The 23748-nt window shown below is 34.2% G+C and overlaps 2 protein-coding genes across 5 annotated transcripts in view; one reads left to right on the top strand and one right to left on the bottom strand.

Annotated features, from left to right (window-relative positions):
* LOC108737044 (myb-like protein O) overlaps positions 1-23748 on the top strand; it is a 148581-nt gene that overhangs the window by 9522 nt on the left and 115311 nt on the right. The gene's annotated exons all lie outside the window — the stretch shown is intronic.
* Positions 1-23748, bottom strand: part of LOC108737052 — a 245140-nt gene that overhangs the window by 110460 nt on the left and 110932 nt on the right. For all 4 annotated transcript variants that reach the window (XR_001937813.2, XR_001937810.2, XR_003232579.1 and 1 more), the window contains exon 4: positions 2033-2101. The gene's annotated coding sequence lies outside the window, so the exon portion shown is untranslated. The remainder of the gene's footprint in view (positions 1-2032; positions 2102-23748) is intronic.

The raw sequence follows: 23748 nt of genomic DNA, 5'->3' as shown, positions 1-23748 counted from the left end.
TAAACCCAAATTGATCTTCCCCTAATAGTTCTTCCGCCCTTTTTTCCATTCTTCTCTGTACAATATTCCATTCTAATACTACCAAAATATTTCTTAAGTCTTACAAATGCGACGCGAATTAGTGCTATAATAAATAAAATTAAACAGATAAGGGTGGGTAGAGAATAGTAATTTTTAACCCCCAGCTCCTTCGCCAATTGTGAAAATATTAATATTTATATATGTTTAAACTTATTATATTCATTTTTGTGTCTTAGTAATTTGAACCTTCTGAATTTGAAGATTTAATGTTGTAAGATGAATGTGGAAGGCAGTTATTAATTTCAACAAAATTAGGCCACAAAACAGACGATATCACATAAATAATCAACCCTGATTAAAATTCAGGCTTCAACAACAAATTTACAAAGTAAAATGTGTTTCCATCTTGCCTTTTATTTAAGGTAATTTGGATTCTCATATACCTAGTAAAAGAAGTATGAACTTTACCCCTATTCAAATAACCAACCCTTCTAAGTTCTCATTGTTTAAAGTACGTCAATAAAAAAAGGTAAGGTAGATTGGTAGGGCGCCTTCTTAGTTATGAAGGTTTAGTTAAAGATATATTAGAAGCAGAAACAGGAGTTAAGAGAAGTAGATTAGATTATTGTTCACAAATAGTTAAAGATCTGGAATGCTCCACTTTAAGCGAATATTAGCTTAGGATAGGAAAGAGTGGAGATGTATGTCCTATCAGTCTTATGATTGACGATCCTATAATTATGATGATAATGATATACTTAATAGAAAGTTTATTGAATTGACAAGAATTTTTACGGTGATGGTTTTTCCAAAGGGTTTCCTTCAGAGAACGATCAGTGAAAATATGGAATATTCCATGTGGTCTAAGTAAAAGTGCTTGTTTACCGTTAGTATTANAGTTCTACTGTTTTAATTTCCATCTCAAATTCAAATTCCAATTACCCGTCGGTTCTGAATTACCCCACTCTTTTCCACACATAATAACGTGTTACATTCAAGAGTGTCTTGATGTGTTTCCCTAAACAAACGATCAATGAAAGAATTGCAGAATTGGGTATATCGTGGATGCATTGCATTCTTTCGAAAGCCATTGTTTCGAGATTCAATTGTTTGCTAAGCCTACCATGACCTGTCTCACTACTACCGCGCTTTATCAGTCTGTATTCAGTTTTATTAACGTATATTGGTGGCGCTCCCCTTGAGAAAAAAAAAAGAAAACAAAGGAACGATAGCAAGACATTTCAGTGATTAAATTCAAATAAATCTTTCGGTATCAGTTAGTTACCTTGATTGATTAGGTATCTGTTGAGCAAATAAAAAAAAAATTATAAGCGAGTTGAATTAAGTGCTGTACGTTTCCTTTGCACCTCATAATAACTTTAAGAATTAGTTACGAAAAAATATCACGACGTCTTCGAAATTATAAAACTTATGTCAATAAAATTATTAATAAATACGTAATTTATTAACATCGCTTGATCGGTTGTAGCTAATATGTATTAGGTAAGCATACAGAGGTAGCTTTTCCATTGAGTTTTGCCCTGCGGAACTTCCACCTTCTTACAAACAATTTGCAATAGGTTTTTATTGACAGTTCGTGTCAGACCGCATTTTTGCATATATTAACCTTAGAAATAATTAAAGGTACGCAAGCAGAAAAAAAAATGATTACACGGTTTGTGCCCATTTGTGCACTACATTGCAACTAAGTACATTATTTATAACCGTTGTCAGCGGCATTTTTGATTTCACTCAGTATTTACAGGCAATAATAACTCAGTAGATTGTTAATTTATAAAAGTATGAGAAACGTCTTAGTGGGTAATTAAACCTATTCCAATTCTAATTTCATACTCCTTCAGCATTCCGAAGAACATCAACTACTTAAATACGTCTCCACTGATCGCCGTTGAAAAGAATATCTTCTAATAAGTACCTACATCAATATACGTAATTAAAAATTGAAAGAACTGTGTGTAGTGTACGATATTCAAAGACAATTCAGACTTACCAATTGCTGCAATACATATTCTACTTCTCCTTGCTGTTATCCATGATTGACCTTTCATGAATCCTTAATCTGAAAAAAATAAGCTTAATAATAAGTCAAACCTACAAGCATAAAAACTTATCCTATCCTGGCCTAACTTAACATACGAATCTTACCCTAAACTTAACGTTGGTAGACAAACCGGCAGAAATCTTAAAGAAATCGAACTTTTGTACAAAGAAACAGTTATATAAAAGAACAAATCAAACTCTAATATATTTGCAAATTATGTAACAAAAGAGGAATATAGTTTTATAAAAAAAGTTGAAAAAGTACAGAACTAAAATTGTTACAAAATTAGAAACAACTAAACATAAAAAATTAGGCACTTTACTTAAAGGTACAACATAAAGGAGTAATTGCTCACTATTTGACTTAACTTTACCATCACAATTAATTGTACGCAACTGTTAAACGTTCATTTATCAGACTAACTTTACTAGTAAATATTGGCTAATATGTCTGATGTAACAAATGCTTGGTGAAACATATGCCAGCTAGAAAGTTTGAAAAAGGACCCTTCTAGATCCTCACGGAAAATTGCCCTCTGTCAAACTTTTTGAAACTTTAGATTCTGGTAATTCTCGATGTGTAGATTAAAAGTCTCAATGAGCTTTAAGTCGTAAAAATTCATCTTTATGAGATAGGGTCCCTTATAGTTGTATTCTTCCTAGGTACAATTATACGTATTGAAATCGTTCAATGCAAGAGTGTGGTACAGCTTAACGTCATACTGTACTTAACAGTGAACAAGCGCCACTTTTACTTAGACCACATAGAATATTCCATACACATTTTCACTTTTAATTTATTTTCACTAATCGTTCTCTTTGAAGGAAACCCCTTTGGAAAAACCAAATAAAGTCGCAGTAAAAATTCTTGTCAATTCAATAAACTTTCGATTGAGTACATCATCATCATCATCATTATACAGGATCGTCACTCATAAGACTGGTTAGACACACATCTTTCCTATCCTAAATTAATATTCGCATTTCTCTAAAAGTAGTAGAACTTTCCAGATCTTTAACTATTTGTGACCAACCTCAACTCCTCTTAACTCCTGTTTCTGCTTTTAATATATCTCTAACTAAACCTTCATACCTAAGAAGGTTTCCTACCAACCTCCTTCACCTAATTTTTATTGACTTACGTTAGATAATGAGAATTTAGAAGGGTTTGCTATTTGAAATAGAAAATAAAGACTATGACGATGAGGTGTACTACAGTTTCGCAAAATTCATTACCATCCCCGGTCCAAAACCATGACACATCCATAATATGCAATATATGCACAGTGGAATTCGTTTATTATGACTCCGCCTATACTGACTAACCGCATAATATGAAGTAATTTGGTTTTCATATTAAATTCCCTATAGGAACGTTTGGATATAATGACTCCGTTTAAAATGACATACCGTTTATTATGACTGATTCTCCAGAAATCATATCCGACTATAGTGACCCAAGTGATTAATAATAACATTTTTGCTCATTTTTCTGACCCTTCTTATGTATATTTATATTACAATTTATCTTTCCTTTCCTTTTTCTGTTAATAAATATATACAAGCTGTAGTTTTTCACTCTATTAAACTAAATAACTAACCAAAATAGAAAGTTGTTCATTTTCTAAGACTATGCAATGGATGGATGATGCCCGCTTAGTATGACGTGTTTGTCATTTCCCTTCGATGTCATTGTAAGCGGATTATACTGTAGGTAGAATACATCAACATATGGACATATCTATACTTGAACGTATTCAATAACTGTAATTGTACTTTGAAAGTTTAAGGGATAATATTGCAAAAATATGAGTTTTCACGATATACAGCCATTGCAACTTTTGATTTACACAACGAGAACTATCAGAGAATCCATAGTTTCAAAGAGTTTGCAGAGGGCCATTTTCCGTAAGGATCTAGCGGGGTTGTTATCCGGTTATAGGCATTCTTTGATAAANGTCAAATGCGTCCGTGTCTCCTTCAATTTTTTGTCGAAGCGGTCCAATAACTCACTGTAGTATTGTCCAGTGATCGTTCTTCCTTTTCCTAAAAAATCCGTAAAATGATTTCCTCGGTAACAACGTTTGCCAGACTTCCTGGTCGCTCCTATCAAAAACGGATCTTTGCCCACGTTTAAATTCGTTGAAGCAATATCTAACTGTGATCGTAGATGGCGAAATGTCTCCATAAACAGTATCCAACTTTGTTTTCATCTCGTCGCATTTTTTCCCATCCAAAAACAAAAGCGAGTTACCGAACGATAGTCCTCTTTTTCCATCTTAGCGAAAATAACGAAACATGTCTCCGTCGAATGGCTGCCAAATCCAAACTAACCTATCAATCAGTCTGAAATTCGTTTCGGCGTGGTTTGATAGATGGCAGCACACGATGACAACACCAATTTCCCTCAGGAACGTCCTCCGTCTTCAAACACGGGTACTCATTGAACCGCCCTCGTATTGCATAACATAAAGACAAAGAATGGAATTGCGTATCTACATTTGTTACTTTATATAGATACACATGTATATGCACAAGAAGGTAAGGAATCGCAGAATAGTGCCCTTTGATGTCGAAATCATGAAGTGACGTGCAGTCATGAGCAAAAATATCCCAGACAGAAATGCTTTGTTGCGCTCTGCCCAAATGAACCTGCGACATCTCCGAAATACATCATGCGAATAAATCGCAGTCTTTCGACAAATGCCGATCCAACAGCCGACAGGCCTAAATCACAATAGCTCAAATTTTACCTGTATCTACCGGCAAATCTACTACAAACTTCTAACCATGCATTCATTTGAACTGAAATGTGCAAAATGTTTTTTTAAAAGTATTTAAATACAAAATGCGAATACTTTTTTGATCTGTTGTTATTTCAAATGTAAAATACGAAATAGATTTTTCTTTTGTATCTTTGCTAAATGCAAAATATGTATTTTCAAAATACTTTTTTCAAATAAACACTTTTTTGTAGTACTTATTTAATTTTCTACATTTACTTCATCACAAGGTCGTCAGTCCTAAGACTGGTTGGACACGCTAATCTTCGCATTTCCCTAAAACTAGAACAACCCACATCCTTAACTATTTGCGAACACTAATCTAATCTAGGTCTACCTCTACATCCGTTTCAGTCTCTAATATTTTTTAAGAAACCCTTGCAGGCATTTGCTCATTTTTTAAATATTGTAGTTTTTTTAGACTTATAATGGTGTTTGCACTATATCACCAGCTGCGATGATTAAGTGATTCATATTTTTCTGTTTGAAGTGATTGAGATATAGTTTTTCTTTTTTTTTTATGCTATAGTTTCTTTAATTCAGCAACAAATAATTCCTTTATATGCTTCCTTATTTGCCTTTGTCACCCGTTTTAATTGGAAAAAAGACACTGATGCCAAAATATTTTTTTTACCGTGAAAGATCAGAGCTAAGATAAGGTTGCAAATAACTTTATTAATATAACTTCAACATCAACCATTTTATATCAAAATATTTACAACCCCATTTTGTTTCTGATCTTTTACACATTGTAATAAGAGAAAGAAATGGAATTCATAGTATCCTTAACTTTGGGTTCAACAAATAAGTGAAGTTTTTCGAATCGTTTTCAAAGAATTTAGGATTATACGCATTTATTAGCACACCGCAATACCTTCTAGTTTTCAGTTTTTCACAGCTGGCGTATATCAAAAGTTTTGTTTTGAAACGTAACGAATTCTTATTGGAGTTAAATTAGATAGATTACTTATAGGAATTCCAAATTTAACATAAAACAACCTAAAGATGACTTTCAGCGGATACCGTCGCCCTAAAAATTAATGTTCCACAAGATAATGCAACACCTCACTATATCCCAAATCAAATTGTTTTCTTTATGTTTGCTGTAAACAAACTATGTGCTGTAATTTATATATGAAAACAGAAGCATCATCGGATAATATCGTTCCTTAATTAAACAATTGAATTTTTTATGGATATATAGGCGAAAGAAGACTATTAACACATCTAACAATAATTAAGCCGAAAAAGTATACGTATGGTGTCTTAGAGTAAAGAGAGACCTTCTATTTACGGTCTTCTCAGACACGAAGTCTAGTATGAAGCTCATATTTTTTTTTTTTTTTAAACCTGAACAATATTAATAAAGAGAGTCAACAGTATTTTTGTTGCTAGGGCATGAAAGTAGTTTTTTACGTAATTTCGTGAAACTAGAAAAGCTATTAGAGGCAGAAGAACAGAACAGGAGTTAAGAGGAGTAGAGGTGGGCATAGATTAGATTACTGTTCGCAGATAGTTAAGGATGTTGTTCTAGTTTTGGGGGATTGCGAGGATTAGATCAGAATAGGATAGAGTGGATGATGATGATTGATAACTAGCTTTTACCGCGACTTCGAGCTCATGAATAACATTCGGACAACGATAATTTTTTCTTGTTTAAAATAAGTAAAATTGTCATAAACAACAAAGAATTAAACAGAAAAGTCGCCTAGGTAACTCTTAACAAGCTGCTCTTCGTGTTTTTAATATGCCATCGAAATCGATCCAGTCTTTTTGGGTCTCGGCTAGAGATAGTAAGTATAAGTCCTTTACAGATAATAAGTTTATACTTATTAAACTTTCTGACGTTGCCCAAAGAAGACGAAATACGTATACAGTATGATAATAAACTAAGCGAAACAGTTTTCTAAGTGTTTTTTTTGTAGTTAAAGTTTATTAAAGATGTTTCACCAAGAAGTCACATCCCAGATATTAGACCACCAAATAAGTCTAATTGTCATCATTGCGTTATTTAAAAAATCAATAAAAAATGTTAATTAACTCTGATTTTTCATTCAAATATAAATACATTTTAAAATAAACAGGGATAACTACAGTTCGCATTTCTATTTCAATTGGGAGATACTTTAATTTTTATTGGTTGGGCGATTTCATGCCTTAACTACTTAACCGATCGTCATGAAATTTCCTACATGCATTTTCAGGGTTACAGAAAAGAACATAGGGTACCTTTTAACCACAAAAAAATACTGTACCCGAGAGATAGAAAAATTAATTTTATTTAACTGTTGAAAGAGCCCGAGTCGAAAAATTGGGACTCATTTTATCCTCAAATGAACTATTTAGACTCATTTTTTCCTCATTTAGACGTTTTTAATCTCAGATACCTCAATAAGTTTTCATAAGACTCATCACATTGGATTCTAAAAAGTCTCATTTTATTCTCAATGTCTGCAATCCTATGGCAATAGTCCTCAATTTAACCTCAACAAGAAAAGAATGAGACTTTTTGAAGACAAAATGAGGTTTCCTAAATAATCTTTACTCCTCAAAAGTCTCATTTTGTCCTGATACGGAAAAACCGCGGATAAAATGAGACTTTTGAGTCTTGTAGTTTGAAATATCCCTAAAAATTCTATTGAGATCAAATGAGGACAAAATGAGTCCCAATTTTTTGACTCGGGAGCGAATATAAAGAAAGGAGAGGAAAGTCAAATAAATAAGGACGGAAGAAGTAGTAGGGATATAAAGCAGAGGATAGTGCAGGGTCGAGTCGTCTTCAATAAAAAGAAGTCACTTCTTTGCTTGCGAACGGTTAGTTTAGAAATTCGAAAAAGGTTGTTAATGGTGTATGTTTAGAGCACGGCATAGTACGGGTGCGAAACATGGACAGTGGGCGCGGCGGAAAAGAAAAGATTAGAAGCGTTCGAAATATACTGTTACAGGCGAATGATAAGGATACCATGGTTAGAAATTAAAAGGTAGAAAGAATAGGAGAGCAGAGGACTCTATAGAAGTCAATAAAAATTAGGCGAGATAGGTTGGTAGTACATCTTCTCAGGCATGAAGGTCTCTTCAGAAGCATATTAGAGGCAGAAACGGAAGTTAGGAGGAGTAGAGGTATATCTAGATTAGATTAATTTTCGCAAGTAGTTTTAAGGAAATGCGAAGATTAGCTCAGGATAGGCAAGAGTGGAGGTGCGTGTCCAACCAGTCTTAGGACTGACGACCTTATGATGATGATGATGTAGTTGCCGATGATCTTTGATACGTATTTAGAACATCAACGCGAGTGAAGCCGCGGGTAAAAGCCAGTGTGAATATAGTTCTACTGTTTTAATTTCCATCTCAAATTCAAATTCCAATTACCCGTCGGTTCTGAATTACCCCACTCTTTTCCACACATAATAACGTGTTACATTCAAGAGTGTCTTGATGTGTTTCCCTAAACAAACGATCAATGAAAGAATTGCAGAATTGGGTATATCGTGGATGCATTGCATTCTTTCGAAAGCCATTGTTTCGAGATTCAATTGTTTGCTAAGCCTACCATGACCTGTCTCACTACTACCGCGCTTTATCAGTCTGTATTCAGTTTTATTAACGTATATTGGTGGCGCTCCCCTTGAGAAAAAAAAAAGAAAACAAAGGAACGATAGCAAGACATTTCAGTGATTAAATTCAAATAAATCTTTCGGTATCAGTTAGTTACCTTGATTGATTAGGTATCTGTTGAGCAAATAAAAAAAAAATTATAAGCGAGTTGAATTAAGTGCTGTACGTTTCCTTTGCACCTCATAATAACTTTAAGAATTAGTTACGAAAAAATATCACGACGTCTTCGAAATTATAAAACTTATGTCAATAAAATTATTAATAAATACGTAATTTATTAACATCGCTTGATCGGTTGTAGCTAATATGTATTAGGTAAGCATACAGAGGTAGCTTTTCCATTGAGTTTTGCCCTGCGGAACTTCCACCTTCTTACAAACAATTTGCAATAGGTTTTTATTGACAGTTCGTGTCAGACCGCATTTTTGCATATATTAACCTTAGAAATAATTAAAGGTACGCAAGCAGAAAAAAAAATGATTACACGGTTTGTGCCCATTTGTGCACTACATTGCAACTAAGTACATTATTTATAACCGTTGTCAGCGGCATTTTTGATTTCACTCAGTATTTACAGGCAATAATAACTCAGTAGATTGTTAATTTATAAAAGTATGAGAAACGTCTTAGTGGGTAATTAAACCTATTCCAATTCTAATTTCATACTCCTTCAGCATTCCGAAGAACATCAACTACTTAAATACGTCTCCACTGATCGCCGTTGAAAAGAATATCTCCAATGAAAAAAATATCCATTGGCTCAAGTAAATGATTTGTCTATATATAATCAAAAAATTTTTCTACAATGGAATATAACAGTTACTTAGTAATACTTCCGAATATGGGGATTGGTTTGATATTTCGAAACGGAGTTCATGGAGCTTATTGGTCATTACGACAACTGACTTTTGTGGGTAAATGCATTATCCTTTTTGGTCTATCCCAGTCGTTTCCGCGAATTTTTTCAACTAATTTGTATAATAGATTAGCATAGTATTGATCTGTTTAGTACTATGTCCTTTGGGAAAATAGTCAGTAATAGTAATTCCCTTGCAATCCCAAAACACCGGTGCCATCACTTTTCCTGCCGACTTTTCCGACTTGACTTTCTTCGGAGGCGGAAAATCGCTATGTTTCCACTATTTCGACAGTTGTTTTGTCCCTGGAATACAGTGGTGAGTCCAAGTTTCATCAGCAGTTATTAATTTTCTTAAAAAAACGCTAGTATATGATCGAAACAACGTCAGATTCTCTCTTGAGATTTCAATCTATCTATCCCTAAACTGCACTGTCTTTAATGATGTTGATCGCGTCCTCGATGTAAACTTCCGTGTAAACTAAGTACAGGCTGGACGAAGGAAGCTGGCGAGCGGTCGCGCAGGTACTTGCCCATTTATGACTTATTTGGGTAAATCACTTGGAACCGATACACAAATAAGCCTTCAGTAGGCGTAAATTATAGTATTAATACAGACAGGACAGTAGCGTACTAGAAAATAACGTAGAAACATAACTTACCAAAAGAAAAAATAAACCTATTGCTTTTGTTTTATAGTTAATTTTCACATTCACTGTCATCATGGGAATCTGTCACCAACATCAACAATTAGTTCTTCAGTTTGTCTCTCTATTACTTGCTCACTGATCCTTATGTTTAAATATTTAATTTACGCCCCTGATAGGAATACTGAAGAAAGAGGACTGCAATCGTTATACCTAAAACTGCCTACTTTTGCCACCACGCATCCACGACATTTTAAAATTTCCGCCAACTTCCGGCGTCAGGCCTGTATCACTCTTCTATCTCTGTAACTCATACCTACATTTTTATGTATATTTAACATCTTGTCCTATTCAACATTATCAAAAGCTTTTTCTAAATCTACAAATCCTATGTATGCGCTCATTTCTTTTTCTATCGTTTTCTCTATTGTTACCCGTAAAGCTAGAATGACCTTCCACGTTCCTCTTTTTCTTCTAACCCAAATTGATCTTCACCTAATAGTTCTTCCGCCCTTTTTTCCATTCTTCTCTGTACAATTCTAGTTAAGATTTTGTGACGTTATTCTTTATTTTTTATGAAGATTTATAACCACTAATAAAAAAATTGTAAAAAAGTAATTACCCAATCCATCACAATGGCACTTGACATAATTAAATAGAGAATAAAGCTATCGAATGAGCATAAGTTTATTTACATACTACCCTCAAATCTCGGTTAGGCTGAAAAGTTTTCAACTCGCCTTCGTGTATGGGCTAATCTTAAATTGACTGAATTGATTTCGATTGAACTTTACTCCTGTGGTTAGGCCATCGGCTCATCCGAAGACGGTCTTCAAATGCTTTTGTCAAAGATCATAAATTAGGTCCTCTTTTAAACACCTAAATTATTATTATTATTATTAAAACACACAACGGAAACGGAACACATCTTTTGTTAGCATTAACTGGTTGTTTCCTTTCTGTTTTGTTTGGATAAGCCAAAGAGTACCTTATGTAGGTATATCTATTCAGCGTAGATTTTTTTTCCATTATTTACGAATGCTGCTTCGAAATAGTTGAGATATTTGTCTGGAGACTGTGAGCAACGTCGATTTCTTCGTTGACATACATACTTCGGCGGTCCGGATTCTCAAACGTCTCTCCGCGAATAATATGTAAAAATATCCAAATGTATTCATAGCAAAAAAAAGTTGGGATGTTCGCATCTGGACATCAGCGGAAAATTTATGTCGTCTTTGTCTGATTTATACGATTCGTAACCAATCATAAATTAAAGTGTACTTTTGTTATTTACGTCTGATCGTCTCATAGGTTACCTGTCCGCTGATATTACGTTTAATAGACATTATAATGGTACAGTAATTGCTTCCATAATCTTCGATCTTCTCTTCTTCGACGTCCGTGCAAGTAGCCGTAATTGTTGATCTACCCTTTCGATATTTACAAATCGACTCGAATTGACACGACGCATTACCTTCTAAAGAGTGTCAAAATATCGAATAGGCAAAGGCGGATCTAGATTTTATCTTAACGCTTAAGGATAACTCAATAGAAATTTATAAAATGATGATGTGCAAGTAACTGATATTTACATATATATCTGTGAATAAACAGGGAAGCCAAATAATTATATTAAATAAAATGTATTTGTAGATGTCGTTGGGATAAGTAAAAAGTTATGGCATCGGCCTAGAATAGAAACCGGTGGGCCATCATCAACATACACCCGAACACACACCGAATACGCATCCACTGTTCGGATTGTAACAATTTTATATTTGTGATTGTTTCAAGTGTCAAAAGATAAGTTTAATTCATTCATATATATTATTCGGTTTGAAAGCAAATTGGCCCAATTTTGTACGCAATTTATAGTAATAATCATTTTTTAAAAAATGTTTAATAACATAAAAAGTAATTGATAAAAACTCTATTTTTAAACTTTAGTTACCTAATCATCTTATAGATATGATCATGAAATTGCAATTCATTGTAATTTCATTAAAATCAGTCTAGCCTAAAAACAATTATATCTATATGGTAATCTTTTAATTGAAATTAAATTAAAATAATACCGTTTGATAAGTTTCATTGATACGGTAGCATTTGTTCATTTTTTAAAAAGTAATTCTCCAGCTGTTTTGAAATATGTTTCGAATTTCTCATTATGAACTTTTTTTGATTTTGATAATATTCTTTCTTTAGCGATGTGGAACTCCTCCCTCACATGACCTGATAATTTATGCGAGTGGTTAATAACAATTTTGATTCTGAAATTAAGATATTTCCAATAATTTCAGTTTCGCAGATGTGCTCACCATTTCCATTTCCGCAATTCTAACAAACAAAGAAGCAAACAAAGAAATTCTTTGAAAGTTCATTGAAAACGAAATCTACATATTTGTACAGACTGTCTAAATTTTAACTTTGAGGGAATTTTATAATCTGATAACAGGTATAATAATATCTGTATAAATAATAAAGTTATCTCCTTGTTAAATTATGAAAATAAAACTGGTAGACTAGCAAATAAAATGCATTTTAAGATCATCATTCTCTAAAGGTAACTGCGACAGGAAAATTTTCCAGACCAAAACAAATATATTTTTACTCTCAAGTTAGCATTATCAGTTGGTTATACAACATATGACGTTGTCCAATTCAATGTGAATAATTTTTCATCAGTAGAATTTTTCAACTAACTCCTTAATGACAAAAAAACCGTAATTTTCGAAAGTATTCAGAAATGATATTCTTCATTTTTATATGCAATACCGACAAGAAAAGAGTTGTATTCTCACAATTAGGGTATTTATAGTTTCTCACACAATTAAGGAAAGATACAGTTCGGCAAAAGTTATTGGAACGTTTTTAGTGTTTAATCTTTTAATATCTTTGAATTGCAAAATTTCAAAAGCGGAAAACTGAGTGTGCCCAATCAGTGTACAATAAAAAGTAAAGCTGATCTTAATTTATGCAGTACACGAATTGTTTATCAATTCTATTTATAAGACATTTTAATCAATAATCTGGAGATACATACACACCACACTAACGAGTTGAGGACGCAATACATATACGAAAATTTCATTACATGCAATCGCAGAGGGCGGCATCGACGGCATCAACTTTAAAAAAGTGGTATAGGAAAATTCGTTCAAATATCTTCAGACATCTTTTTGAAGAGAAACTTCATTACGCACGGTAAGATACGTTCGTTTCATGCGAGTTGCTACGTAACGAAATCATGCAACGGATGTCCTCCCTCTACTCGGCGACTCAGTCGAGTTCGTAGTGGGGATCGCTTGAGCCGTGAGCGCGCTCAATGCAACGTTTCGTTACAGGTAACTCCGGCATGTATAGTGTAAAATTTTAAATCATAGTGTACAAATAATACCATTAAACCAATTCCTTAACCCCTATCCCGGTATGTTTGTGTTTCACTTCAATAGCGTGTTATAAATTACACGTTGTATTTGTTTTAATTTAATTTAATTTTCCTGGTACACCAATAAATACGTTAATAGTTTCAATAGAAATATTTAATGTAAGAATATCGGAAACGATAACATTTTTTATTTCACTGTCGCCAAGCGCTAAATTGTACTCGTGCATTTGTTTTGACGAGAGATGATTAATTAATTATTTATCTTCCTTGAGTGCAAATAAACAATTTAGCCGTACGATAGAAAGATTTATTCTTCTAAATAAGGATATTGGCGTTAGCAAATAGAAAGCCGACATCGAAAACAAACGGATAAAAACAGATAAAAAGTAATCATATTTTACAAATTGTAAGTATATTATTTTGCACACAATGAAACCGTTGGATCCAATATCACCTACAATCATGTTTAATTAGTTTGACAATTTTGATGAAGATGCAATGTTGAAAAGCGTTGGAAACGACTTCAGTCTTTTTACTTATTATAATTTCAATATAGACAATTAAACTAATTTAATATCTGATTTGTTTTAGTAAACTTAATTATATGTTGAAGCTATAAAACTTTAATTTATGAAAAAAAATTGTTTTGCATATTGTTTGCGACTCAATAATTTTTACGCTACGTCATAGTTCGAATTTATGAATATCGATGGCAAATACTGAAATTCACTGATCCCTTTAATGCTCACTTGGTATACTTACATATGCAAATATTGTTGGCGATTATTATTTGCGTTTAATTCCTATCCCAGCCCTAATTCTGGTAGGCATACCCATCCCTCCGGCTTACATTCTAGAACAGAGTGGAAGGCCTTCTTCAGCTTTCTTTTAGGAATTGTGGAAATGTGGGGTGGTGGTTGGGACAGTGGTGTTGTGCTAATTTTTTTTTGAACGGAACGCGTATATATAATTATATAGACAGGGCCGATCCTGGGTAGGCGGCCGCTCTGTGCGGTCTCATGTCCCAAATTTGATGACGACGATGGGGGGGGCTTTCCTCCAATTTTCGCCCGTCGCCAGGATCGGCCCTGTATATAGCATAAAAAGGAAAGGAAACGAAAATCATTACGAAACCCATTTTGTGTATACGTATATATATCGAGTTCCGGTTCAGCAGAAAAAAAACGTTCCGGATTCCGGTTCACGGTTCGGAAAAACAAGCCGGTTCGTTCCGGTTTTTGTTCCGGTTCGGGTTCGGTTCAAACCCTTCTTTATAATAATACATATAAAAATTCGTCAAAAATTAGAAAAAAAATCAGCAATTCTTTTTAATTTTTTTTTTTCAATACGTCAGCCAATTCTCGTTATCAGAAATCATCTTTAGTTCCGGAACGCGCTCCTGTCCAAAAAGGAAGTACTGGAACGACGTTCCGGAGCGTTCCGGCTCGACAACACCACTGGGTTGGGAAGCGAACGATAACACGGACAAAATAAACATGGAATATTACTACCCCATCAGTATTTGCCTAAACGATTTAAGAGAATCACAAAGAAAAGGACCCAGAATCAAACTGGCGACTTCCCAGTAATTCTTAGAGAGGTCGCAAAAAATATTTACGGGTCGCAGAGAAAATGAATACGGGTGAATAAAAACATTTACATGAAACATTTTGTTCAAAGATTTACCAAAGATAAGTAATTAATTTTTATTGATACTAGAAAGTAAATCTGATATTAATTAATCAAAATTACAAATGTTGCAATTAAACAAAAAAAGTTAATCGTTTTGAATTTAAATTAACTCCTCTTGAGAACGTATTTCTCTTTATTCATACTGATCACGCGTTGGTTGTGAACAGTGAGAAAACAACATTTGACCGATTATAGCCCGTACGTTGTAAAATCGAGAATGCCAATCATTTCTTAGCGCGGGTAGGTACCTCGTACCAGTATTTTTAAAGCAACTTAATGTGAGCATAATTCTGACCGCATTTTCAACTTTACTTTTTAATGTGTCGTTCTACGAATATCGCAGCCAGCCGCATAATTTTCTGAATCACTTTTTTTGGAGTAAATAAAAGTAACTCTTCCAGAGTTATTAACATTTGACTCAAATTGTATAATATATTTCTTATATGTAGTTATTTCCGAAATATAAACAACATTAATTGGAAATTCTTAATTCTCCTGAGATCAAAAAATTTTCCATCATTGAACCGTATTTCTAAGGGGTAACAGATATAGTTGCTCTAGTTTGATCACCCCAAGACGGTTTATAGGTAGCGCTCACCAACAAACGGTAACTTTCTGTCCATATGAAGTGACCCTTGATGCGATTCAAGGGACTTTTCCACTGCCGAATAAAACAGAATCACTTACGATCAAATAAAAATAAACCTCATAGCTCAGCATAATTAATGGTTCATTTTCATCTTCCAAAATCATATGCATTCTCTCTGCGAATTGCTAGTGTTCAGTTACCGAACAAAATTTTTTTTCATGAGTTTTACTTTTCAATTGATAATACAAAAGTTGGAATCTTTCCAAATGATGAGGATACCGTGGATCGTCATCACAAGGTCGTCAGTCCTAAGACTGGTCAGACACGCACCTCCACTCTTTCCTAATATTCTGAGCTAATCTTCGCATTTCCCTAAAACTATATAGAACAATCCACATCCTTAACTATTTGCGAATAGTAATTTAATCTATAGGTCTATCTCTACTCTTCTTAACTCCTGTTTCTGACTCTAATAGGTCTCTGACTAGACCTTTAAGCCTGAGAAGGTGTCCTACCAACCTAACCTTCTCTATCCACGATATTCTCATCATTTGCCGGCATAGATGATGACTGTGTATGAAGATTGGAAAAACTTTGGCGGTTGTTGTAGAACAAACAGAATAGCTCAAAACCGCAACGCCAAAACACGACACTGTAGTTGTCCGAAGCACTTTTCGGTAACAGTAAACTGACTAAACTTTTTGGCGTTGGGGTTTTGAGCTATTCTGTTTGTTCTATGATGACTGTGGATAGAAAAGGTTAAAATTGAGGAGGTTTTAGAAACAGTAGGAGAATAGAGGGCGTTATGGAAGTCAATAAGAAATAGGCAAGATAAGTTGGTAGGATACCTTCTCAGGGCTAGTAAGAGACATATTAGAAGCAGAAACAAGGGTTAAAGTGGAGTAAAGATAGACATAGGTACATCAGTTTACTGTTAACAAATAGTTAAGGATGTGGGATGTTCCAGGTATAGGAAAGAGAAAGGTATGTGTCTAAACCACTCTTAAGTTTAGCACCTTTTTAAACCTATAAATTTACTGAATCTTTGTATCCATGGAAAGTAGAGAAAGAAGACTGTGGTAAATAATAAATAATTAAAAAATTAAAAAGAAGACTCACCCCTAATTACCACAAAAAACTTTTTTTGAGCGGACACGTGTTTCGCCCACTTCATACGTGGGCATTATCAACGCGAGACTAATTACCACAAAAACTTTCTGAGAGGACACGTGTTTCGCTCACTCCATACGTGGGCATTATCAACGCGAGGCTTTGTATCTATGTTATCTATCTTTATACTGTTACAAATAATTGTAGACGAGTGAACAACACTCACAAAAGATGAATAAGACTCGTGTGTAGTTTTTAATTGAATACGTATTTATGTTCGATATTTTTTTTTAAAGATTCCGTTGTTAGTTCAGTTTAATTAATTAGCATCGAAAGCGATTCGAGACGAAACACTATGTATGTATGTCGGCAACTTGTACAATTTATCGTACTCGGGTTTTACGGGAATGCGTTACGAATGGACGTACAGAAACATGCGTCTTCCTTCCTTTCTTAATTCTTGATTCTTTACTACAATGAATGCCTATCACTGTCATTTCTAAACTACTTCATGATATATTCGATCCCTAACTTAAGTACGATTATATTGAATTTTCAAAATATCACTTCTTATGAAGATAAAGAGGTTATTTACTCTCAACATTAACCCCCATGTTTCATCTTAGTAAGAAGCTGGATTTAATTTTAACAATATGATATATTAACAATTTTCTGCAATATTTTTAATAGGCGCCTATTTTTTACGGTTTAACTTTAGATTTTTTTTATATACGCTCATAGATAAATAACGAATAGGTGTAGAGAAAGGCCTCTTGCTTTGCTGTAGTGCTTCATACAACTCAACGATAAGGAATGTGTTTGTTATTTATTGATCAACTTGAATAGGTACTATTAGTCAGTAAAGGTGCAAGCCATGTCATACATACGCATGAATGTCGATGTAAAAACAATCTGAATTCAGCGTGAATCTAATAATATTTTTTTCTTTGTAATGGTGATATTGAAATCAACCGTAGGTATATCAAGAATTACTAAGCCTACATAAAATAAATATGAAAATCCTAATACAAAATAATCATTCTACTAGCGTTTGTCACTACTTAAGAAAGCATTGTATCGTTTTCAGATAACATATCGGTATACTTACTTTCCGGAGATGAGACTAGTTTTAAATAGCTCTATTTAAAATACAAATACAAAATGCGAAATACTTACTTTTAATTTCTTTTAAATCCGTCTCTGTAATATTTGATATTTGAACAAGTCTATCTTTGGAGGGATAACCCTTTTCCATCATATCACATAACCTAACCTAAATCAACCGGTTTGTTGCCAACATAACAGTTTTAATTACCATGTAAATTAGTTTAATTGCTTTTAGTTATAATGAAAACATCAACGGACTAGTGCTCTGGATATAGAGTATTAAGTGCGTTAGTTAGTTCCATGTTTAACTAGACGTTTTAATGGTCAACCAAAACCAAGAAGTCGTATTATCAGAGGAGATGGCTGCACAAATTTTCATTGTCTACAAACATACTTACGCAAGAAGTGTAGATACTAGAATATTATTAGATGATGCAGAAATATTTTCTAAGAGAATTGCCACCACGGAAACCAAATTACCAAACTTTTCTTGATATAAATCATACGTGAACATTACAGTAGACGGTTTTATACTAACAATTGTTTACAACATTTTTACTTTACATTCCTCAATTCAAAAACGTTTTTCAGAAAAAAAATATTTTTGTTGCATCATTCTTTTGAATTACGGAATTGTGTCATTATGATTTTATTTTTCATGAAATTGTAGTCACCTAATCAAAATTTGAAATAATTCTATTATTGTACAATAATTTGCATTTAGGATTCAATATTCACAAACTAACGGAAAAAGTATTTACTCAAAAGCAGGTGTCTAATTTTACGCCATTTGAATAAGACAATTGCTCGCATATATTATTATTAATAACGTTTTGTTGTTTTCGTTTTGGTTGCCTGGCAATAGCAATACAATCACGAGCAAAAAGGCTTTATGTAAGAAATGTTTGATTTATTTTCTAAGCCATTCTTATCGCATTACTGTTAATTGCAGTAACTAATCGCGAAATTAGGTTTGGGTAATATAATTCGTTCAGAAATTTTATACGCGCAAAAGCAAAATAAAATTGAAACTAAAATATATACATAGCTTTATGCATTTAAAATATCTTTACAGTGGATTTCGGATATAACGACGATGAAGGGACCATTGTAATTTCGTTGTTATATCCGGAAGTCGTTACAGGCAAAGGTAACGAGATACAGACACGTATGTATAGTTTTCACCATTTTTCAATTTTAAAACGATTTCCGCCTGTTTTTTCAACAGTAAATGTGCTTCAAAGAGTTATACTCATTTAAAAGTTTACTGAATGCAGTTACTATAGGGTTGTTCGGAAAGTCATTTCGTTTTCTCCCGACAGAGGATTTAATTGTATTCTTTTGGACCCAACTTCACATTTAAGCCGTATAATTTTTATATGCTTTGAGAGCTCATATAGCAAGGCTTGTGTGTGAAAAATTCCAATTAATTCTACGCAGTAGTTTTTGGTTGGTGCCCTTTTAAATATGGAGAGCGATAAGCAGCATATTCGACATATCTTACTGTTTTACTACAGAAAGGGTAAAAATGCTGTTTAAGCCAGAAAGAAATTGACTGATGTGTATGGAGAAGGTGTGTTGACAGTACGCCAGTGCCAGAACTGGTTCGCTAAATTTCGATCCGGCAATTTTGATGTCGAAGATGCAAAATGTTCGGGAAGGCCGGTTGAAGCTGATAAAGACGCGATAAAGGCATTAGTTGGTGTGAACCGGCGAATAACAACACGTGAGATCGGATTGAGGTTAAATTTATCAAATTCAACAGTTTATGACCACTTGAAAGGCCTGGGATTATCCTCGAAGCTCGATGTATGGGTTCCCCATGTTCTCACAGAGAGAAATCTGTGTCGCCGCATTGAAGTCTGCGATTCGCTTCTCAAACGTCACGAAAATGATCCGTTTTTTAAGCGCATCATCACTGGGGACGAAAAATGGGTTGTATACAACAACGTCAAACGCAAGAGGTCATGGAGCAAAAAAGATGAACCGGCTCAAACCATTTCCAAAGCCGATATTCACAACGCGAGACCTCACACAAGTTTGGTCACTCGCCAAAAGCTTTTACAGCTTGAATGGGATACAATGCTACACCCACCATATTCTCCAGACCTGGCACCATCGGATTATTATTTGTTCCGGTCACTCCAAAATTTTTTAGACGGTAAAACCTTCACCTCAAATGAGGAGGTCAAAAACATCCTCGATCAGTTTTTTGCCAGCAAAGACCAAAAGTTTTATGAGCGTGGAATTATGCTACTACCAGAAAGATGGCAAAAGGTGTTGGACCAGAACGTTCAATATACAATTTAGTAAAGTATTTAAGTATTTGTTTATTATTTGAAAACTGTCTTTCATTTCCACAAAAAAAAAACAAAATGACTTTCCGAACAACCCTATACTACCAGAATATCACTTTGTAACTGATCCATTTTAACGTACACGTTTACCTATCTACCTGACTAATACCTATATCTAAACAAAAGGTAATGGTTACCACATTTTAGGTACCTACGTTATTTCCGAATAATTTGAAAACACAAAAATTTTCATGATTTCTTATTTCAGAGTAAAGGCGTTTCGATTTTTTTACATGAGAATACATTTTAGTGGCAGTTTCTGTTTCTATTCAAATTTTCATGCGTCTGTTAATTCCCCATTTAATTGTTTTTTTTGTACTGATCATTAGAGTTAGAACAAAGCAAGCCTTTGTAGTTAATGTTAAAATTTTGTGCGATATTGTACGAAAACAAATGTATTTTCCGTATAAACGTAACAACCGACTGCGACTACGTCATGTCATCTTGATAACATTTATAATTTCGTTTAAATAAAAGTTAATTTTGTTTTTTAGTAGATAAGAAAACATTTAAGATTCAAACAAATATAGTCAAGGATTTCAGAGCAAACATTTTTATTAGTTAATACGCTTAATTCGTAATTTATGCGGAAGACTGGATAAAATCGTAGTTTTTAGAATGACGAATCATTAAATTGCATCAAGTTAAGTATCGCTTCCTGTTAAATAAAGAAATTTGTGATTCAAATAGTTTATGAGCATCAAAACAATTGCAGCTATTCAGGTATTATATTATAGGAAAGTACACGTAAAACAAAAAGCAGCATCTTTTTAGACATTAGGTATCATAAAAATTTCCCTTAATGTTAAATGTTTAGATAAATAACTTAAAAATATTATGTGGAAAATGTATTATCATTAAAATCTTTAGTATGAGAAATACAAATAAATGAACCACAGTGAGTTATTTCGAAAGAAACCTGTAAAAAGCTTTATCAAAATTCCTTAACCCCTATCCCGGTATGTTTGTGTTTCACTTCAATAGCGTGTTATAAATTACACGTTGTATTTGTTTTAATTTAATTTAATTTTCCTGGTACACCAATAAATACGTTAATAGTTTCAATAGAAATATTTAATGTAAGAATATCGGAAACGATAACATTTTTTATTTCACTGTCGCCAAGCGCTAAATTGTACTCGTGCATTTGTTTTGACGAGAGATGATTAANCCATTGCTTAGCATTCGGGAGGACGCCGGTTCGATTCCGGGTCCGTCTGCCTTGGTCCAAGTTTTTCTGTGGTTTCCTTGGATCACTTAGGCAAATGCTGAGGCAGTAATATTCCACAGATAATCTTTCATTCTCTTCTCTCTTCATTTCGCCCGTCTCATCTTTCTCACCCAAACCACCACCCACCCATTCCCACGATTCCTGAAAGCAGGCTGAAGAGGGCCTTCTGCCCTACCTTCCGGCGTAGTCCCGACGGACTGCTCGCCCACCAGCATTACTGGCTGGTGGGAATGAAACACCCAAAAGTTTTTTTTTTTAACTTGTTTTGTCACATGTTTATTGTTGCATTTTGACACTATAAAATGCACCCGTTTTACATGGTGACGTATCAAAGTAAACTGGTTTCAGGAATTCTGTAAAATAAGCACCTTTTCTTTTCTTTGCATTATAGTGTTTAATGTGTGGAAATTCTTGAATTGCTATGAATTTTCTTTCAAACCGTATTCTGTAACCTGCTTGTTTTTGTACCTTGTTTAGTGAACATCGTCTATCAGAGAGTTAGAGCACACAAAGCTTTCAATATATTTCTGAGGCAATAAAGGTAAAGGCAAGTATTGGAGATGTAACATTAGCGAAGCAGTAACGTCTTTATAAAAGGTAATGGAACTGTTAGAGAGTGCTCGTCGTCTTCACGGTCTCACTATAAATCTAGGTGTTTATGAAATGATAGAAATATTTGATAAAAAAGATTAGCTCTTAAGTACTGTCGATTAACATAGTCGTTCCGAGATTTAAACGTGAAACCGCGCGGCAAATGTCTTAATTATTGGTCAATGCGACGGCGCGAATTTAAACTGTCTACTAAGGCCATTTGAGGAGATCCAAGTTGGCCGGGCACGGAACAAAAACGGCTCGTTCGTCGAGAGTGCACGTGACGGGACTTCGCAACCGCCGCCGCCTTCGTTCACTCGTGAATTATTTTGAACGAAAAACCACGTTTTTGCCAGCTTCAACTTTTTCGATCAGACGTCGTAGTGCGTCGTGGAATTTTCGTATGTTTGCTAACGTTCTTTCTGAATTTTTGCACCGGACAAACTGGTAACGTGGTAGCCGGCGAATGACACGCCGAACGATTATTAGCACCGACTCTTAACGAACGATCATATCAACCCTTCTACGTTTATGGACATTCTTCGTCTATTCTACACATCCAATGTTCACCTTACCTCCATTAATTAATTCAAAACCAATTGCCGATAAACTTTTGCGACCCGTTTTATTCTACAGTAAACACAATTCAACTATCCGAATGAATTTAGCTAGAATTTAAAATACTTTTGAGTGTCCTTTCAATCTACACCCCAGTGCAAAACTGGAGGGTAGGGCAAAAGGATCTCATCGTCCATTTTCCTTCCTTTTAGGAATTCTGGGAGCGGGTGGATGGTGGATGTGTGAAGGAAGGTGGGATAGACGAAGTGTAGGCAAAAGAGAACCTAAAAATGTCTGTGTGAAATAAAATTCCCTCGGCAATTGCCTAAATGATCTTAGAAAGTCGCAGGGAAGCTTAAACCAGGATAAGTAGAACCGGAATCAATGCTACGCCAAGATCTAAACTGCTAGAATTTTCCGTGTATTTCCACCAGCCACTAATGTTGGAAAGGTAGAGCGGAAGGTTTTCATCAATCTCCTTTTAGGAATCGTGGGAATGGTGGGTGGTATTTGGAAAGAGAAATATCATCTGAGGAATATTACTACAAAAGCTTGGACCTGGAATCGACCAGATGGCCTTCCGAATACTAAGCAGTAATTATATATAGACCCAACTTATATTCTCCTTCTCTATATCACAAATAAGTTAACTTCAACCACACTGCTGCGTTAAACCGAAAAGTGGTCAAAGCTCGACGAATAAAAGCTCAAGGAAACTGTTAAGAAATTCGAGTCAATGATGAACTTAAAAAAGAGGAATTTGCCTTAACACATTACAAGGATCCTATCTATTACTTAATGAAGTTTCCTTCACGTCATATCATATTAATCATGATATTAATAGAAGCAAAATTATTAACTGCGCCGCTTAAATCACTTTGAGTGCAATCATCTAATGATGGTGCATGCATCGTATATTCATTGGGAAAAAAATCAGTGGAATAAATACAAAAAAAAATTTTAAAGCAAAAGTTATTTGAGCTTGGTTGGATTGTCTTATGTACATACTAACTAACACTACAACTACAAGGTCATTATTTCAATTAAATTTTCCCATTTCATGCTAATTTAATAACTTCTTCACATAGTTTTTGATCAGAGATTTTTTTAAGGTCAACATTCCTGTAAAGAAGAAAAGTTGA

This window comes from Agrilus planipennis, unplaced genomic scaffold, assembly GCF_000699045.2.
Source record: "Agrilus planipennis isolate EAB-ADULT unplaced genomic scaffold, Apla_2.0 scaffold112, whole genome shotgun sequence".
NCBI classification, from domain to species: Eukaryota; Metazoa; Arthropoda; class Insecta; order Coleoptera; family Buprestidae; genus Agrilus; species Agrilus planipennis.
This window is presented reverse-complemented; position numbering and strand designations above follow the sequence as displayed.